Source organism: Miniopterus schreibersii (assembly GCF_964146895.1).
Source record: "Miniopterus schreibersii genome assembly, chromosome: 3".
Taxonomy (NCBI): Eukaryota; Metazoa; Chordata; class Mammalia; order Chiroptera; family Miniopteridae; genus Miniopterus; species Miniopterus schreibersii.
This window is the reverse complement of record NC_138103.1, coordinates 11,617,883-11,639,146: the sequence shown is the minus strand read 5'-3', so window position 1 is coordinate 11,639,146 and position 21,264 is coordinate 11,617,883. Positions and strand designations below refer to the sequence as shown.

Below are 21,264 nucleotides of genomic sequence, written 5' to 3'. Positions count from 1 at the left end.
CAGAGGAATACCCATTCTTAAGTGCACATGAAACATCACCAAGATAGACTACATCTGGGTCATGAAACACCAAGTTTAAAAGAGAAATCATACAAAGTATGTTCTCATCACAATGAAATGAAAAATAACATGGTGTAGCCAAAGATCTCAAAATATTTGGAGATTTAACAACACATTTCTAAATAACAAATGGGTCAAGTAAGTCTCAAGAGAAATTTTAAAATAAATGCAAATGCAAATTCTCAAAATTTGGGATGCAGTGAAAGCAATACTTAGAGGGAAATGTAGCATTTGGATGCATATATTAGAAAAGATCTAAAATCAATAATCTAAGTTTCTACTTTAAGATCTACAAAAGGAGGAAATTAAATCCAAAGTAAACAAGAAAAGACAATAAAAATTTAGAAATCAATGAAATTTAAAACAAAATCAGAGAGGAGAAACAAGATGGTGGCGTAGGTAACAGCTGCAACCACCGCCTCCCACAACCACATCATAATTACAACTAAAATACAGAACCACCATCACTCAGAACCTCCCGAAATCTGGCTGAACAGAAGCCCTACAACCAGGGAACTAAAGGAGCATCGAGACCGGCAGGAGGGGCGGAGACACGGGCAGATCGGGACTGAACCTGAGACGCGCTGCGGGCCCACACCCGGTGCCGCGGTTGAAACCCAGGAGGGGTGTCTCCCCAGCGAAGGTTTCCTGGAGGAGTGAGGGGTCCCATCCCCACAGCAGGACCCCAGCCCAGGGCTCCAGGGCCGGGAAGAGTCGTCCCCACACCTTCGGGCTGTGAAACCAGCGCGACTACCTGAGGGTCTTGGAGGCTGCGGGAGCCCCAGGCAGCTCCTCTTAAAGGGCCCACGCACGGACTCACTCAGACGCGCTCCCTCTGAGCCCCAGCGCAGGGTAGCAGCTTGAAAGGACCTGGGACACTCAGGGAGGAACTAACCTGCCTGGAATCCGGATGAGAGGTGGAGGGGCGGCTTCCTCCCAGGCAGAAGAGCTGGCAGAGGCCATTGCTCCTTTGGAGTCCTCCCGGCACAAAGCCGGCAGGCAGGCGCCATATTTGAATCACCAGCACCTGACTCACACCTTTGGCCCCACCCTGTGATTCCTGGAGGCCTTGCCCTTCCCCACCTGCAGCTCATCCAGGCCATTTCCAGGGGCTTTTCTGTGCAAGTGGTCTCTCTAGCTTCATGCTTAGGGCTTTCCTAAAATCTCCCAAACAAGCAGCAGTGGGCCCCTTACGGCTTGATAAGTGGCCCCAGGCCTGGCTCTAGTGGCAGCCTACATTGGTTCATAGCTTGGCCTCTCCTGGACACCTCCAAGCCGAGCACAAGTAGCAGCCAACTACGGTTTGCTGTGTAACTCATGCTGAGTGGCCCTGGGCAAGGCACTGGCAGAGGCTGACTTTGCACCCCCCAGGAGGCCCAGAGATTATGCACCTGGTGCTCAGACTCCACCATGCTGGATTACAACCCTACCACATCCACGAGTGACACTCAAGGGGCGCACTTGGTGAACACCAAAGCTCCACTGAAGTAAATCCTGCTCCATAGGGGTGTCTCCAGCACAGCAGCTCTTTGGCTGTAGTTGCAGCTGGTCCTGCAGCTGATTGGTCTGGGGGTCAATTCCTCCCAGGGATGCCAGCAGCAACCAAGGCTCAACTACAACAGGACAGTGCACACAGCCCACACAGGGGAGCACCTAGAAGGCCCAGCTCAGGTGACTGGGGAGGCTGAGCCACTGTACCCTACAGGACACCTACTACACAAAGCCACTCTACAAATTCCAGGAGACATAGCAGCTCTACCTAATACATAGAAACAGACACCTGGAAGCAGCCAAAATGTGGAGGCAAAGAAACATGTCACAAAGGAAAGAACAGAAGAAATCTCTAGAAGAGGAACTAAATGAAATAGATCCAAGCAAGCTAACAGATACAGAGTTCAGAATTTTGTTTATAAGAATGTTTAAGCAGACTGTTAGGGAAATAACTGAGAAAATCGATAACATAATAAAGTACCAATTTGAAATGAAGACTACACGAACTGATGAAGAATAATTTACAGGGAATCAACAGTATAGTAGAGGCAGCTGATAATCAAATCAGCAATTTGGAACATGAGGAAACAAAAAACACTCAACAAGAAGAACAAAAGGAAAAAAGAATCCAGAAATATGAAGATAGTATAAGGGGCCTCTGGGACAACTTCAAGAGGCCCAATGTTCATATTATTTGGGTACCAGAAGGGGAAGAGCTTCACAGATAAGGAAAAGCTAAAGGAGTTCATCATCACCAGACCAGCACTACAGGAAAAGTTGAAGGGTCTTCTTTAAGAAGAAGCTAATGAACAAAAGAATCTGACAAACTCAATAGATCCAGAGACATTGAGCCATGCAACAGACGATCATATTTCAGAGGAAAGAGGGAAGGGGGGTGGAGGGTGGGAAGAAATTAACCAAAGAAGTTATATGCATATATGCATAACCCATGGACACAGTTAATAACGGGGTGAAGGCCTGAGGAGGGGGTGGGAGCGAAGTGGAGGGAGTCAATTGGGGGGGGAAAATGGGACACCTGTAATACTCTCAACAATAAAGATAAATTTTTTATAAATCAGAGGAAAATCAAAATCAAAAGCTGATTCTTCAAAAAGATCAATACAATTGATAAACCCCTAGCCAGACTAATAACAAAAGAGAGAAGACACAAATTACTGCTATCAGAAAGGAACAAGGGGTCATCACTATAAATTCTATGGACATTAAAAGGATAATAAAGGAATATTTTGGACAACTGTATGCCCATAAATTTGATAATCTAGATTAAATGGAACAATTCCTTGAAAAGCAATCTACCAAAATTCAAAGAAAAGTAATCTGAATAGGCCTGTATTAATTAAACAGTATGAATAATTAATAACCTTCCAAAGCAGAAATCACTGAGCCCAGATGGTTTCATTGCTGAATTCTACAAAAACATTAAGGAATAATTATGCTAATTCTCTACAATCTCTACCAGAAAATAGAAACAAAAGGAACACTTCCTAACTCATTCTATGAGGCTGGCATTACCCTAATACCAAAACCAGACAAAGCCATTACAAAAAATAAAAACTACAGACTAGTACCTCTCATGGACATATATTCCAAAATCCTCAAAATATCAGCAAATTGAATACAATAGTGTATAAAAGGAATTATACACCATGATCAAATGAAATTTATTCCAGTTATACAAGATTGGTTTGACATTTGAAAATCAATTAATATAATACATCACATTAACAGGCTAAGTAAGAAAGTTATATAATCATATCAGATGTAGAAAAAGCACTTGGCAGATCCAACACCCTTTCATGATTAAAACAACAGCAACAAGAAAACCCCCAGCAAACTAGGAATAGAGGGGAACTTCTTCACCTTGGTAAAGGACATATACAGAAACCTAGAGCCAACATCATAATGGTCAAAAACAAGATGCTTTCTCCCCAGGATCAGGAATAAGAAACAAAATATCCCCTCTCACCACTCCTATTCAAACATCATTGATGTTTCTATCTCTCTCCCTCTCCTTTCCTCTCTCTGAAATCAATAAAGACATATTTTTTAAAAATTACAACACTATTTCCATTAGTACACCCCACAAAAAAACATTTAGGTATAAATCTAACAAAATATTTATGAAATCTATACAAGGAAAACTGCAAAACTTGAAAGCAAAAAAAAAAAATATATATATATATCTAAATAAATGGAGAACTATTCCATGTTCATGGATAGGAAGACTCAGTAGTGTTAAGGTATCATATCAGTTCTTCCCAAATACTATGTATATGCTGATGTCTCCAAAATGAATATTTCCAGCTCCAACCTCTTCACTGATGTGTCTATATATACAACTCCTTCTTGATAGTTCTATTTGGGTGTCCAATGGACATCTCAAATTCAAAATGACCATAACAGAAAATTTTTTGGTAATGCAGTATTTTATTTACTCTGCCCATTAATAATTAACATTTGAGAACATTTACAGTATTAATGGAACTTAATCTAAGAGTTCTTTAAAATATTTCACTACCCGGTATTAATAAGAGAGTCAAAATATTTATGGTCAAAATTACTGTCAAAAACATAATAAATGTTTGATGTTAGTCTACATACAGTTCAGCTTTTGGTGTAAAATTCTTTGGCTGCAAGAAAGAACATTTGGTTTACTTCACTAGTAGAAATATCTCAGCACTGGGATGGCCTTTTTTGTGTGTATTTTTTCTGCTGTTGATTTTTAGCATAGTTATCTGTGGTTGTATGAATGGAATTGAGTGGAGAAGTACTCATCATGTTTAAGAGTACATACCTGATTACTATAGTAATAAGGAGGTAGACAGGTAATGGAACTGCCCAATACTTTTGAGGCCAATAGGTTAAGCCTAAACAGTTTAGCCAAAAATTCAGGAATAAAAAAGTCCGCATGAGATATAGTATGAAGCCAAACTGGGAGCTTAAGAAAAGAACAAATCCATAAATCACGGTTTCTGGCAATGCAATGGTGAATTTTCCACCATTTACCTACCCTGTGGCTTTAGACAATCACCTCAGTGCTGAGTCCCCTGCACAAGTTCCTGACATGGGACACCAGGAAGGTGAGAAAGGAAATACCTGAGTTCCCCTCCCTGGCAGAGGGACACTGGGACCCTGGCAGGAACTTGGGAGCAGGGGGTGGGTGGAATTGTTTGCTTGCTCCCTGCCACAGAGCAATAACAGTTATTAAGGAAAAAAGCAAAGGATTATGTCACATTCTGTTCTTGGTGGCACTGAGTTCAGTGTCTCAGCATGGGAGACAGAAGATGTGAATCAAAGAGGTTAGAAGAAAACTCTGTAGTCCGAAATTTAAATTCGAAGTATCAGTATGAACTCACGGTGTATTTGTATCTTAAGATAATGTTTCCTAACCACTGAAAGAGACAGGGAAACATGATTAGCTCAGTAGTAAAGACATCATTTCCCACTAAAAGGAACAGGGAACATTAGAGAATTGGCCAATTCTCGGGCAGGGGGGCGGGGGAATAATGCACAGAATGAGTCTAATGAGTCTAGAACATCTTGTCATACCAGGTAGCAAGGATGCTATCAAAAGGCTACCCAGCCCTGGCCAGTGTTCCTCAGGGGAGCACCAAAAGGTCTCAGGTTCGATTCCTGGTTGAGGGCACATACCTGGGTTGCAGGTTTGATTGCCGGTCCTGTGGATCAATATCTCTCTCTCTATTTTTCTCTCTCTCCCTCCCTCCTTCCCTCCCTTCCACATCTCTCTAAAAATCAATAGAAAAAATATCCTCAGGTGATAATTAACAACAAAAAAATAGACTACACAGAGTCTGTCAAAAGAAGTCAAAAGCAACTTAGAGAGGTTTCAGTTGGCCATATAGGACAATCTGAGAATCAATAAGGATAGTAATTGCAATTATTGAAAAATATCAAATATGTTTAAATCTTTGAGCTTATTATATTTAAAAATTAAAAATAAAGCCCTGGCCAAGTGGCTCAGTTGGTTGGACTGTCCTCCCGTTCACCAAAAGGTTGTGGGTTTGATTCTCCGGTCAGGGCACATTGATCTCTCTCTCTGTCTTTCTCTCATCAATGAAAAACACACATATCCTTGGGTGAGGATTAAAGAGCTGTCATACGATCCAGCAATTCTACTTCTGGGTATTTATCTTAAGAAAACAAAATCACTAATTTGAAAAATATATGCACCCCTTTGTTCTTATAGCGTTACTAGTAATAGCTGAGGTATGGAAGCAACCTAGATGTCCATCAATAGATTAATGGATAAAGCAGATGTATATATGTGCAATGGAATATTCAACAATAAAAAGAATGAAATTTTGCCATTTGTGACAACATGGATGAACCCAAAGTGTGTTATGCTAAGTGGAATTAGTCAGACAGAGAAATAAATGATTTCACTCATATGCGGAATCTTAAAAAACAAACAAAACAAATGAATAAATGAAACAAAATAGAAACAGACCCATAACTATAGAGAACAAACTGACGGTTGCCAAAGGAGAGAGGGGTGGGGGATGGAAATGTAAAACAAACAAACAAAAAAACTACTCAATCATCATTGGAGGTCATTCTTTTCAATACTTATAAACAAAGGAAATGATCTAGCATTTATCCTGTCTTATCTATACAAACTGTTGGGGAACCAAATAGCAGGTGAGGGCAAGTTTCTTTTTATAAAAATATTCTAGTCAATGAATGAAAAAAAGAATAATAAGATGAAATATTCACAATTTTGCAAACTTTAATGAATTCATGGATCTTAGCATTAAGTATCAATGCCGGTTAACATTGGGGGCAGGGGAAGACAACTAGACATTATATCTTTTTATCGAAGAACACCCCACCATCTATGATATAGTATTGCCCCCCAAAATTGAACTTGAATGTGACCAAGCCTCTAGGTCCAAATTCCATTTTACAGGGGACAGAGGAATATTTTTAAAAATATGTTTCTATTACCCTAGCCGGTTTGGCTCAGTGGTTAGAGCATCAGCCCACAGACTTAAGGGTCCCGAGTTGGATTCAGGCCAGGGAAATGTACCTCGGTTGTGGGCTTGATCCCCTGGGGGCAAGTGCAGGAGGCAACCAATCAATGTGTCTCACATCGATGTTTCTCTCTCCTTCTTCCACTCTCTCTGAAAAGCAATGGAAAAAATATCCTTGGGCGAGGATTAAAAAAATATATATATGTTTTTATTGACTTTTTAGAGAGAGAGAGAGAGAGAAACATCAATCAGCTGCCTCCTGCATGTCCCCAACAGGGACCTGAGTCCTCAACCTGGGCATTTGCCCTGACCAGGAATTGAACCAGAAACTTCTCTGTGCATGGGATGACACTCAGTTCACTGAGCCACACTGGCCGGATAACAGAGGAATATATTAAATGATAACATGGGGGTGCAGTTATAAAAATTCTGACTCTGGGAAACTATACAGATAGTAGCTCAATTTCTTCAACAAATATATTGCAATAATGAAAGATACAGAAGGGGAAACAGAGTTTATTTATTTTTATAAACACTTTATTAAATTTATTGGGTTGACAATAGTTGATATGAACATATAGGTTTCAGGTGTTGGTTTCCATGTTACAAGATCAGTATATTGCACTGTGTGTCCACCACCCAAAGTCATATCCTCTCCTGTCACCATATATTAGGACTCACTTCACACCCCACCTCCTTCCCTCTGGCTACCACCACACTGCTGTTTGTGTCCACAAGTTTCAGTTTTATATCCCACATATGAGTGAATCATATGGCTCTTGGCTTTTCTGACAAACTTATTTCACTTAGCATAATATTCTCAAGGTCCATCCATGTTGTTACAAATGTCCGTATTTCATCCTTTCTATGGCTGAATAATATTCCATTGTGTACATAAACCACATCTTTATCCAGTCCTCTGTTGCAGGACACTTTAGTTGTTTCCATGTCTTGGCCACCATGAATATTGCTCTAATGAACATAGGAGTGCATATATCTTTGTGAGTACATGTTTTTTAGTTTTTCGGGTATATACCCACGAGAGGGATTGCTGGGTCATATGGTAGCTCTATCCTTAATTTTTTGAGGAATTGCCAGGCAGCTTTCGTTAGTGGTTGTAGCAGTCTACATTCCCACCAGTGGTGAACGAGGGTTCCCCTTTCTCCACAGCCTCTCCAACACTTGTTATTACTTGTCTTGTTGATAGCAGCCACACTAACAGGTGTGAGGTGGTACCTCATTGTAGTTTTGATTTACATTTCCCTAATTGATAGTGAGGGTGAACATCTTTCCATATATCTATTGGTTATTTGTATGTCTTCTTGGGAGAGGTGTCTGTTCAGGTCCTCTGCCCACTTTTTGATTGGGTTGTTTGTTTGGTGTTGAGTTTTATGAGTTATTTATATATTTTGGAAATTAAACCTTTGTTGTAGCTACTTTGAAAATATCATCTCCCATCTGGTCAGCTGACTCTTTGTTTTGTTGTCAGTTTCTTTTGCTGTGCAGAAGCTTTTTAGTGTGATATAGTCCCCTTCATTTATTTTTGCCTTTACTTCCCTTGCCTTTGGGGTCAAGTTCATAAAATGTTCTCTATGACCAAGGTCCATCAGTTTGATACCTATGTTTTCTTCTATGTAACTTATAGTTTCCGGTCTTACATTTAGGTCTTTGATCCATTTTGAGTTAATTTTTGTACCTGGGCCAAGCTGTAATCCAGTTTCATTCTTTTCCATGTGACTTTCCAGTTTTCCCAGTACCACTTATGAAGAGACTATATTACTCCATTGTATGTTTCTAGCTTCTTTGCTGAAAATCTTCTGCCCATATACATGTGGTTTTATATCTGGGCTCTCTATTCTGTTCCACTGATCTGTGTGTGTTTCTGTGCCAATACCATGCTATTTTTATTATCATAGCTCTGTAGTATAATTTGAAGTCAGGTTGCGTGATACCTCCAGTTTTGTTCTTTTTTTCTCAGGATTTCTTTGGCTATTTGGGATCTTTTGTGGTTCCATACAAGAAATCTGATGATTTCTCATTCTATTTCTTTGAAAAATGACATTGACTTTGATGGGAATTGCATTAAATCTGTATATTGCTTTGGGTAATGTGGCCATTTTAACTATGTTGATTCTTCCAATCCATGAACAGGGGATATTTTTCCATTTTGTTGTGTCTTTTTCAATCTCTTTTAATAATGCTTTGTAATTTTCAGTATATAGGTCTTTCATGTTCTTTGTAAAGTTTATACCTAGGTATTTTATTCTTTTGGTTGCAATTGCAAAAGGAATTGCTTTCTTCATTTCTTTTTCTGATGTTTTGTTGTTAGTATTAGAAGGCAATGGATTTTTGCACATTGATTTTGATTCAGTTCTGATTTATGTGTTGCATTCTGGAACTTGGACTAAAGGGGAAGCAGCTACCTGGTAAATGTCCTTCTTATGGTAATCACAGGGGTGCAAGAGCCAAGCCAAGCTGCACAAACAGAATTAAGGTGTCATGTTTTAACCACTCACATGCTTCCGACTAAGGCAAGTCACACAACCAAGTTCAAAGTCGGTAGAATAGGAAAGTATATGTTACCCCTAAGGAAGTAGGACTGAACACTTGCCAAACAATAATCTATGACAGTGATCAAAACAGATATGTCCCTGTGGAACTTACATTCTAGTAAAAAGTATGAATTTAAAGAACTCAGAAATAGAGATAGTGTGGCCTGAAAGGGTATTCCTGCATATGTAAGCTCATTAAGCAAATTTATATACAAAGATGTCTTATGCAGCACATTTGTAAGGATAAAATATGAACAACCTAAATGTTAATCAATCACAGCTAACATTGTGTATCAACTAAATAGGCTGGTGGGGGTTCTTTACTTATTTTGATAAATTTTATATACTTATATGGTATATTTTTTTTTAAAAAAGAATGTAGTAAGTCCATATGTATTATCACAAAAAGGGGAAATAAGAGTTTTGGGGTATCTCTTCTAAAAAAAATATGCCTATATAATCCTTTATTTTTATTTACACAAAAAAGATCATTCTGTAAAACACTCTTTAAATTGTATCTTGGGAATTCTTTCCACATCAGAACTTACAAACCTACTGTATTCTTTAAGGGGCTGTATTGGATGCCACTATAGGGATGGATCATAATATACTGAATGCTCCCCTTTAGATGGAAACTTAGGGTATTTCCAAGTATTTTATCCATGCATGTTTATAATAATAAACATTCCTATATGTGTATACTGGCATAATTTTGCAAGAATAATCTACCAGGTATTACAAAGTATTATAAAGCTGTTTAAAAGCCTCAAACTAAAATAGCATGGTATTAGCACAATCATAAAAGCTCAGATCTCTGTATCAAAACAGAGAATCTAAAAATATATCTATATCTGTCTATACCTATTTTATATATCTATATATCATTACATGAATTTACACAGTCATTCAGAGGATGTACTTGATCATGGAGCTGGATATGTCAGAATCTTGGTTCCACCATGTCTTAACAGCAGGACCTTGAGTCAGTCATTTAATTTCTCTAAGCTGGGGGATGGCTTTGAGTAAAGATGATAATGATACTTCTCATGGCTGCAAATATTAAAATAGATATGGTAGAGAAAAGTCTTGGCCAACTGTCTATTACCACATAATTAGTTCTCAACACAGATATAATGATCAGCATTTTGCAAAAGTGTTGTTACAAATGAGTGAAGTAACTGGACCAATTTTATAAACATAAGAAGAAATTAAATTAGAGACATAAATACAAATTATTGGTTTAAGCTGTAAAAACTAAAAAACAACTAAAAGAAAAATATAGCTGAAGACTTAATGACAGGATGGAAAAGAAAATATAAAGCATAAGAAAGGTGGAAGAAAATACAAACTAAATGCTTGCTAGTTTTATTATATAAAATTAAAATATGTAATATATCCAGAAAGCCATTAATAAAACCCAAAAGCAAAATATAAACTAGGAAAGCTAGTTTTGGAATTGGTGAAAAGGTGTCGACATGTTAAAAAAATATTAACAGTTTACTATTGAGTAAACATTTAAAGAACTCTCACAAATAACAAAAACAATTTAAGAGAAAAATGCTCAGGAAAGAAACTATATATCAAGAATCCTATATCCAGCAAAACTATCTTTCAAAGAATTAAAAGTGACAAAAGCTTTCCCAGATGAACAAAAACTAAGAAAATTTGTTGTCAGCAGACATGCTTTACAAGAAATACTAAAGGAATTTCTTCAGGCTGAAAGCAATTTAAATCCACACAAAGAGCACTGATAAAGGCAATTAAGTAATTATAAAGAATACTATAAGGGGCTCTGGGGATAGGCTGACAGGAGGGTCCTTGGCTAAAGCGAAAAGCAGATCAAAGTGTTGGGACTTTGCCCAGCTGCTGTAGCTCAGTGGTTGAGCATCCACCCATGAATCAGGAGGGGTTTTTTTTGTTTTTTTGGGTTTTTGGGTTTTTTTACAAAAGAATACAGGAAACACATTTAAAAAGAAGTGGGATTTGCACCACAGCCACGGAAACCATAAGGCCCTCCGCACACCTCCTCCGATCCAGGTCGTGCTGGCCCTTGCTCTCCTCCCAGTCCCCATGGAGAAGATGGAGCTGATCCAGAAGGTGAAGCTGGCTGAGTGCTACCACAACATAGCCACCCGCATGAAGACCATGCCAGAGCAGGGCACCAAGCTGTCCAATGAGAAGTGCGACCTGCTCTCAGGGGCCTGCAAGAACGTGGTTGGGGCTGCAGGTCTGCCTGGAGGGTCATCTCGAGCACCAAGCAGAAAATTGGCACCTCTGACAAGAAGTTGCAGCTGATTAAGGACTACCAGGAGAAAGTGGAGTCCAAACTGAGGTCCATCTGCACCACTGTCCTGGAATTGTTGGATAAGTATTTAACAGTCAATGCAACTAATCCAGAGAGTAAGATCTTCTATCTGAAAATGAAGGGAGATGACTTCCAGTACCTTGCTGAAGCTGCATGCGGTGATGATCAAAAACAAATGATAGATAATTCCCAAGGAGCTTACCAAGAAGCTTTTGAATAAGCAAGAAAGATGCAGCCCACACACCCAGTTCTGCTGGGGCTGGCTCTTTTCTGTATTTTACTATGAGATCCTTAATAGCCCAGAGCTTGCCTGCTAAAACAGCTTTTGATGAGGCCATTGCAAAACTCAATACGCTGAATGAAGACTCATACAAAGATGGCACCCTCATCATGCAGTTGCTTAGGGACAACCTCATGTTATGGGCATCAGACAGCGCAGGAGAAGAATGTGATGCAGCAGAACGGGCAGAAAACTAACTGCAACAGGGTGTTGTCTTTCTTCCCTACAGAAACCGTTGTACACCTCTCCATTCTGTATTCCATTTGGATTTCCAAGAGCAAAGAAACCCATTCACGTCTATGGAACCAACTGTTTATAGTCTTTTCATACTGCAGCTTTGGGAAAACTCCACTCCCTGAGTTGTGTTTGTCTTGGCCTTCCTGGTGTGCAGTTACTGCTATAGAAAAGGGTTTGTTTTTATTTTTAAATATATTTTATTGATTTCAGAGAGAAGAAGGGAGAGGGAGAGAGAGAAACATCAATGATGAAAGAGAATAATTGATCAGCCGCCTCCTACACACCCCATGCTGAGGATGGAGCCTGCAACCCAGGCATGTGCCCTGACCGGGAATCGAACCTAAGATCTCCTGGATCCTAGGTCGATGCTCAACCGCTGAGCCATGCCAGCCAGCCAGTAGAAAAGTATTAATAGCTTCATTTCACAAAAACATAAATAAGTTCCAAACACTTAAAGAGGACTAAAAATGTATCTGGTATTTAAGTAATCTGAACCTGTTATGAAAGTGACTGTGTTTTGTATTACCGTTAAGATATGAAAATGTAGTTAATTACCAATTGAAAGAGTGTTTTACATAACTTCTTAATTTTTACATTCCCTCCGTTATTCTCCTTTGGGGGTTTCCTTTCAGTAAGAAACTTTTTCATGTTCTTCATGTAGTCCTTTTTGGTAAGAATCCAGAAGTATTAGATTGAATGGAAAAGCATTTGACATTTCTGGGCTGGGTGTGTGTGTGTGTGTGTGTGTGTGTGTGCACGCGTGTGACAAACTGAGATATCTCCTGTGTCATATATGATGCAGGTCTTGTATACCTGTGAAAACAAGGAGTTTCCTTAGACACTCTTCATTTGCTGCTCTTTCAGTTGACAGCTTCCCTTCCTAGTAAAAATTCACTTACACCTCAAAAAAAAAATACTGTAAGTGCCTTTTTTTCTCTTTTCCCCACTTAAATTATTTTTAAAGCAATTGGATAAAATACTATGTATGCAATGTATTGTTGGGCCCATAGAATATAGAAATGTAATATATGTGTAATATATTTGCCAATAACAGCACAAAGGAGGTAGGTGTGAGTAAAGTTGTAATAGGCGTAAAGATATGACCACAGATAGTCAAGTAATAATTATAACAATGTATCATTGGGTTTGTAACATTGATAGATTATGTGGAAAGCAAAACACATAAATAATACACAAAAGGGGAAAAGAGATTAGAGCTATACAGAAGAAGCATATATATTTATCACAGGAATTGAGCTAGCATAAATCTGAAGCTGATTTTGATTAAGTTGAGATGTATATGGTAAAACCTAGAGCAGCCACTAGAAGAAAAAAAATCCAAAAAATATAGTGAAAAAAACCATTACTGGCATTAAAATGCTACATTAAAAAACATTCACTTACTGCAAAAGAGAGCAGTAAACATACAAAAAGAGACACAAGACATATAGAAAACAAAAAATAAACTGGCAGACATAAATCTAACTATATCAGTAATAATATTAAAGGTAAATGAATTAAACAATCTAACTAAAAGGCAGAGATCATAACATTGGATTAAAAAACATGATGAGCCCTGGCCAGTGTGGCTCAGTTGGTTGGGCATCATCCCCTGCACCAAAAGGTTGCTGGTTTGATTCCCAGTCAGGGCATATGCCCAGGTTTTGGGTTCAATCCCTGGTTGGGGGCATGCAGGAGGCAGTGATAGATGTTCTGCTCTCACATTAATGTTTCTCTCTCTCTCTTTTCTCCCTTCCTCTCTAAAAATCAATAAAAAATCTTTTAAAATCACATGATCAAAGTATACGCTGTCTACAGGGTACACACTTTTAGATTCAAAGACACAAATAGATTGAAAGTAAAAGGATGGAAAAAAGATGTATCATGCAAACAGCAACCACAGGAAAGTTGAAGTGGCTATAATAATATCAGACGAAATAAACCTTTAAAACAAAAACGCTGCTACAGAAAAAAAGAGGGATGCTTTATAATGATAAAAATAAAACAGGAATATGTAACAAAACACCAAAGTACATGAAACAAAGACTGGGGATTTCTTTCAGACTTTCAAGGAACAGGTACTTTCTATCTTATTATAAAGAATTCTTGGATATAGACTAAAAGTTGTAAATGCTACAATTTATTCCTTCAGGCAAACATATCAATGCACAAATATGATAAATATAAAAAAGAAAATCATATGATAAACTCAGAAACAACCTCTGATTCTGAATTCTGTCGGTTTTCTTACAAAATGTCATTTTACATACTCTCTGAAATTAAGGGAAACTGCCTTATTTTTGTTGTTGTTGCTCAAAATCCAGAGCATCCTGTTCAGTGATGTTTTAACCAGTTTCACATATTTGTCAATTTTTTATTTTCTGCATTTTCTTTTCTTTTTCTCTTTTGATAAAGATGTATTTATTGCCACTTTATTATTCATATTTTTAATAATTCTCACCTGAGGATATTTTTTTCCATTGCTTTTCAGAGAGAGTGGAGTGGGGGGAGAGATTGAGAAACATCGATGTGAGAGGGACACATCAATTGGCCACACTCACCCTGACCAATGCCAGGGATCGAGTCTACAACTGAGGTACATGCTCTTGGAAGGAATTGAACCTGGGACCCTTCAGTACATGGGCCAACACTCTAACCACTGAGCCAAACTGGTTAGGGCTATTCATATTTTTTATCTTTCTTTTTTCTTCTTCTTAAAGAAGACACTTTAACATTTCATGTAATACAGGTTTGGTGGTGATGAACATCTTTAGCTTTTTCTTGTCTGGGAAGCTGTTTATGTCCATAAATTCTAAATGATAGCTTTTCTGGGTAGAGTAATCTTGGTTGTAGGTCGTTGCTTTTCATCACTTTATATATTTCTTGCCAATCCCTTCTGCCCTGTAAAGTTTCTGTTGAGAAATCAGCTGACAATATTATGAGAGCTCCTTTGTAGGTAATTAACAGCTTTTCTCTTGCTGCTTTTAAGATTCTTTCTTTGGCCTGGCTGGGCGTGGCTCAGCGGTTGAGCGTTGACCTAGGACCCAGGCGATCGGGGTTTGATTCCCAGTCAGGGCACATGCCCGGGTTGCGGGCTTGATCCCTGGCTGGGGGCGTGCAGGAGGTGGCCGATCAATAGCTCATCATTGATGTTTCTATCTTTCTATCCCTCTCCTTTCCTCTCTCTGAAATCAATAAAGATTTTTTTTTTTTTTTTAAAGATTCTTTCTTTGTCTTTAACTCTTTGCATTTTAATTATTATGTGTCTTGGTGTGGGCCTTTTTGGGTTCATCTTGTTTGGGACTCTCTGTGCTTCCTGGACTTCTATGTTTATTTCCTTCACCAGGCCAGGAAAGTTTACTGTCATTATTTTTTTAAAATAAGTTTTCAATTGCTTGCTTTCTGTCTTCTGTTTCCAGCACCCCCATGATCTGAATGTTGGTACACTTGAAGTTGTCACAGAGGCTTTTTACACTATCCTCATTTTTTAAAATTCTTTTTTTCCTTTTGCTGTTCTGATTGGGTAATGTTTGCTTCCTTATAATCCAAATCGCTGATTTGATTCTCAGCTTCATTCTCTCTACTGTCAATTCCCTGTAAATTATTCTTCATTTCAGTTAGTGTATCCTTCATTTCTGACTGATTCTTTTTTATGGTTTCCATGTCTTCACTGCTGAAGTTCTCACTAAGCATCTTTATAGTCATTGAGCATCCTTATAACCATTGTTTTGAACTCTGTACCTGTTAGTTTAGTTTGTTTTCCTCCACTCATTTGGTTTCTTTTTCTTATTCTTTCATTTGGGACGTGTTTCTGTCTCCTCATTTTGGCTGCTTCTCTGTGTTTGAGTCTATGTATTAGGTAGAGCTGCCACATCTCCTGGGCTTGACAAGGTAGCCTAATGTAGTAGGTGTCCTGTAGGATCCAGTGGCACAGTCTCCCCATTCACCTGAGTTGGGCACTCCAGGTTTGCCCCCCCCCCTTGTGAGGTGTGTACACCCTCCAGTTGTAGTTGAGCCTTGATTGCTATTGGCACCTCAATGGGAAGTATTTACCCCCAGGCCAATCAAATGTGAGGACTGGATGGGGCCACCATATAGGATGAGCTGTGCAGGGGCCCACCCCATAGAGGAGGATTTATTTCAGCAGAGCTCTAGTGCCCTCTAAGTTCGCCCCTTGAATGTGTCACTTGTGGAGGTGGTGGTTTGGGGGGTGTTTCAATGTGGTCTGAATCTGTCCACCGGGTGCACTGGCTCTGGGGTCTCCTGAGAGGTGCAGGCCAAGGTCAGCCACTGCCTGTGTTCTGCCCAAGGCCTCCCGCCATGAGATTCAAAGCTTTCTCCAGATGGCTGCTGCTTATGCTGGGCTTGGAAGTGCCCAGGAGAGACCAAGGATGGCTGTGCTAGTGTCAGGCCTGGACCTACTAAGTAAGAGTTATGGGCGACACCAAGGCCAGATGCTGCTTGTTTGAGTGATTTTAGGAAAGTCAGAAGCATGAGCCAAGACAGTATATTCATATGGAAAAGCCACTGGAAACAGCTTGGGTGAGCCTGAAAGTTGGGTGAAGTGGGGTCTCAAGGAATCACCAGTGTGGGGCTAACCGGCTTAGCCAGGTTGATGGAGACTCAGATGTGGTGCCTGCTTGCTAGCTCTATGGGGAAAGGGCTCAGAAAAGGAACAATGGCCTCTGCCAGCAGTTCTGTCTGGGAGAAGGCTACCTCTCCAGTTCTTACCCTGATGCCAGACAAGTCAGTTCCTCCCTGTATGTCCCTGGTGCTTTTTGAGCTGCTGCCCTAGTGCTGGAGCTCAGAGTGAGTGAGTCCAAGTAGGTCCAAAGTCTATGTGTGAGCCCTTTAAGAAGAAACACCTGGAACACTAGCAGCCCTCAATCCCCGCTGGTTTTTATAGCCAGAAGTTATGGGGACTTCTCTTCCTGGCACTGGAACCCTGAGCTGGGGACTTGGGACCCTCACTCCTCAGCTGAGATATGCCTCTCAATTTTTATCCACTACACATGGGTGTGGGACTAGCTCATTCTGAGTCTCTGCCCCTCCTACCAGTCTCGATGTGGCTTCTTTATATCTTAAGTGGTAGGACTTCCATTCAGCTAGATTTCAGGTGGTTCTGAATGGTGCTTATTCTGTAGTTTAGTTGTAATTTTGATAGGGTTGTGGGAAAATGAGAGTACTGTATTTACTTATGCTGCCATCTTGACAAGAAGCCTGCAATCATTTTCAAATTTAAAGTCATACTTTCAAATAATAAATTTCCTTTATGTTTTCATTCAGAAACAGAACTACTAGTAAGTACATTTTGCTAGAGCAACTTGATGGATATATAAGGGCAGTAAAATAAAATTGTGGAGACTACATAGTAATTTAGAAAAGCTTTATTATAAATGAAAGTGGAAAATCAGAATATAAGTTAGTACCTATGTAAAATACCTCAGTGCATTGACATAAATGGAACAGAAAGTGAAAAAAAATATGCAATTGATTGACATGGCTGGTCATTAAGACTTTGAAAAATATTTCTTTCTTGTTTAACTTACCCATATTCCTGTTGTAATGTTGTATTAAGTAGCTTGGCCCTGGCTGGTGTTGCTCAGTGGATGGAGCACATGCCCACACACCAAAGGGTCAAGGGTTCTATTCTGGGTCAAGGGCACGTACCTGGGTTGCAGGTTCAATCCCTGGCCCCAGTCGGGAAGCATGTGGGAGGCAACCAATTGATGTGTCTCACATCGATGTCTCTTTCTCTCTCTCTCCCCCTTCCTCACTCCTTTCCACTGTCTCTAAAAATCAACGGGGGAAAAAAGCAGCCTCAGGTGAGAATTAACCAAAAAATTAATTAATTCCCTCAGTGATTTTCCTAGATTGTTTCATTTTGAATAGAAAAAAAAATTTCATAGCAACCACTTTTCAAAGTGCCCCTTTTATGTCCTTGTTTCTCACACTGTAGATGAAGGGGTTCGGTGTGAGAGTCACCACTGTGAACATCGCCACAGCTGCTATTTCTGTCTCAGCTGAGTGAAAGGGTAAAGGGTTAAAATACAGAAATATGATGGAGCCATGGAGGACCCCATGTGGAGACCAGGGGGGGACCCCATGTGGAGAAGGCTTCACATCTTCCCTTTGTGGACGGGACTCTCAGGACAGCACCGGTGATAATGATGAATGGGTACCAGGATGCAAATAAAGGGGATGCTCGTTATCAGCCCAGCTTCCATAAGAGTCGTCATCTCAGGCTCTCCCTCTTGGAAGCGGGCCCGAGCCTTTCCCATCCCTCTCTCTGCCCCTCCCCAAGGCAGGTTACCTTTGCCTTTCTCTCTCCTAAGCTCCAAGGGCCCTTCTTTTGCTTATGTAACTTGTTTCCTGAGCCTACGCAGCCCAGCTGCCTCACTTCTACTACCTCTGTAACTTTCTAAATAAACTTTTTCTTATCATTTGGGGGGGAAAAAAGAATCATCATCTCATTGAAGTGTGCGCCAGAACGGGAGAATTTCAGGAGAGGAGTCACATCACAGAAGAAGTGGGCGATGGAGACTGCACAGAACAAGACTGGAGCCATCAGCAGGGTATGGGATAAGACAGCCAGGTTGGCAATGACCCACAGCCCAGTGACCAGCAGGGTACAGAGCTGATGGGATCATCTTTGCTGAGTAGTATAAAGGGTGGCAGGTGGTGACAAAGCGGTCATAGGCCATCATAGCCAGGAGAAAATTGTCCATGAACATGCAAATAAATCTGCGTAAGACGCTCAGAGAAGGAGATGGCCTGGTTCTCAAGTCTGTGGTTGGCCAGCATCTTGTGGACAGTGGAGAAGCAGGCGTCCACCAATGACAGGTTGCTGAGGAAGTACATGGGAGCGTGTAGGTAGGAGTCCTTGCTGTTGGCCCCGGGTATGAGTAGGTTTCCCAGGACTGTGACCAGGTACATGCTCAAGAGGAGATGAAAAGGAGCTGCTGCTGCTGGGGCTGCCTGGAGAGCCCCAGGAGGGGAAACTAGGAGACACTTGACTGGTTTTGTCCTTCTCATGGGCCTGGACTCAGATGCAGAGCAGAGAGGCAGGACTCACAAACCTAGAAGCTAAAGATTTGGATGCAATGACCCAAGCTCCAGCGATGGTCATGTTAGTGAAACCTGTATTAGAGTTGCTCCATCAGGATCTGCCCTGAGTCCCTATACCCTTACCTTCCAACTCCAAGTCCTAGATGATGCTGGTCCCACTGGGCACATAAATATATGCATAACGAAGGATAAAAATGTGACTCAGTGATGTAGTCTTCGTTTCACAGGCAGCTATGAATCCTTAGTTGATAGCAATGATTTTCCTTATCCACAATCTAACTCATGTTCCTCTTGTCTTCAGCCAGCATCTCAGTTGTTCAAGGTTATTAAAATCTAATACAGTAACTTAAACTCTCACGTTTGAGAGATTTGGCACCCTTTTGATCTTACCCACATAAAATTATCTTAATCTCTCATTAATTGCCATCACTGGATGTGGCAACTCCAGAATCCTCTCAAGGAGATCTTTCGATCCATAATCCTCTCCTATTCTCCCCTATCCCACCTATTCTGTTACCATGGTGTACCAGCAAAACTATATTCTACTGATAATTAAAATCAAAACAATATTAGAATCTCCTTTTTGGTCAGTTTATCCAGTAGCAATTGGAGCCCAAATTGGCCAGGAAGAAGTCTCTTCAGAGTCCAGCATTGCTGGAGTAAGAAGAAAAAAATAGCAAGCTGATCATTAGGTATTACTTTTACCTCTTGTTTCCTTGCCCCATAAATTCCTGGTTGGGAGAAAGTTCAGTATATATTGGTATGAAACTTATATTGTACCCTGTAAAACAAACCCCAAACCTCACAGGGTAACCTCAACTGGTGCCAACTGAGTCTGTAAATGACCACTTCTCTATTCCATAGGGTCAACTGCTCCTGGTGTACAAGTAAATACCAATGAGCCCATGGACCCCAGCTTATTCCTCATACAGTTATTCTATTATCAAGTAGTAAATTATCCCAAAACTTAGCTACTTAAAATAGTAAACATGTATTTCACACAGTTCCTGTGGGTCAGGAATCTGGTAATGGTTTAGCTGACTGGTTTTGAGTCAGGACTTCTCATGAGATAACAGTTAAGCTGTCAGCAGGAGTTCAGTCATCTGAATGCTTGACTGTTGTTGGAGGATGGGCTTCTGAGACGGCATGCTCATACAGTTATTGGAAGCCACAGTTCCTCACATGAACTTCTCCATAGAGCTAACCTGATATGTCCTTGAGACAGAGTAGCTGGTTTCCCCAGAGCAAGTGATTCAACAGAGAGCAAGATGTAGGCCCTATCTTTTACAACTGAGCTCCAGAAGTCACACACCATCATTTCCACAACATCCTATTGCTTATACAGTACTATGGACTGTGTCCCCACAAAATTCATATGTTGAACTCCTAACCCCAAAGTGATGGTATTAGGAGGTGGAAGCTTTGGGAGGTGATTGGGTCATGAGGGCAGAGCCATCACCAGTGGGATTAGTACAAGAGGCCTGAGAAAGCTCCCTTGTCCCTTCTGCCATGTGAGGTTTCACTGAAAAGACCACCACCTATTAACCAGGAAGTGAGCTCTCACCAGACACAAAATGTGCCAGCATCTTGATCTTGGACTTTGCACCCTCCAGAACTGTAAAAAAATTAATTTCTGTTGTTTATAAGCTACCCAGTCTATGGTATTTTGTTATTGCAGCCCAATGGATTAAGACACAAAGTCAGCCCACGTCAAAGTGGGAAAGGATTACACAAGGCTAAGATCACTGAGGGCGACATCCTTTTTATTATAAAGTGAGTTTCTTGGTTAGAAATGATGTTTGTAGGGGAGGAAAATTGGGGGGATATCTGTAATACTGTCAACAATAATGAAAAAAAAAAGTAAAATAAAAAATGTTTGTAGGATGCCAAGTTGATGAATAGATCCATTCATCCCTAATGCACATCTTATCAGTCTTTCAACCTCAGATTGACTAAGAGCCTCTTTAGGTACATTAATTTCCATTCCTGAGTGTCTCTGAACCTTCTCAGATACCAATGTTCATCGTAGGTTTTCTACCTGTAAGTCATCCCACATGACTTTCATTGTATCATCTTGCTTGAGTGGAAAGTGATGCCTGCGATGTCATAAAGATCCTGAATGCGACTCACAAAGCTCAAACTTCAACATCTCCTTTAGGTTTGCAGCATAGGCCACCGTCTGCAGAACCAAATACACACACCAACATTGCCTCCTAGACCAGAAATCTTGGGAAGCTTAAAGCAGCGATTTTCAAACAT

General features: G+C 40.2%; 2 pseudogenes across 2 annotated transcripts; one reads left to right on the top strand and one right to left on the bottom strand.

The window, feature by feature from the left end:
• Nucleotides 1–4,176: 4,176 nt before the first annotated feature.
• LOC308554491 (phosphatidylinositol N-acetylglucosaminyltransferase subunit P pseudogene) lies at nucleotides 4,177–4,574 on the bottom strand (annotated as a pseudogene). The gene has a single exon. The product of its transcript is annotated as a phosphatidylinositol N-acetylglucosaminyltransferase subunit P pseudogene (transcript).
• Nucleotides 4,575–11,185: 6,611 nt separating this feature from the next.
• LOC308555031 (14-3-3 protein theta pseudogene) lies at nucleotides 11,186–11,897 on the top strand (annotated as a pseudogene). Its single transcript has one exon. The product of its transcript is annotated as a 14-3-3 protein theta pseudogene (transcript).
• The last annotated feature ends 9,367 nt before the right edge of the window (nucleotides 11,898–21,264 follow it).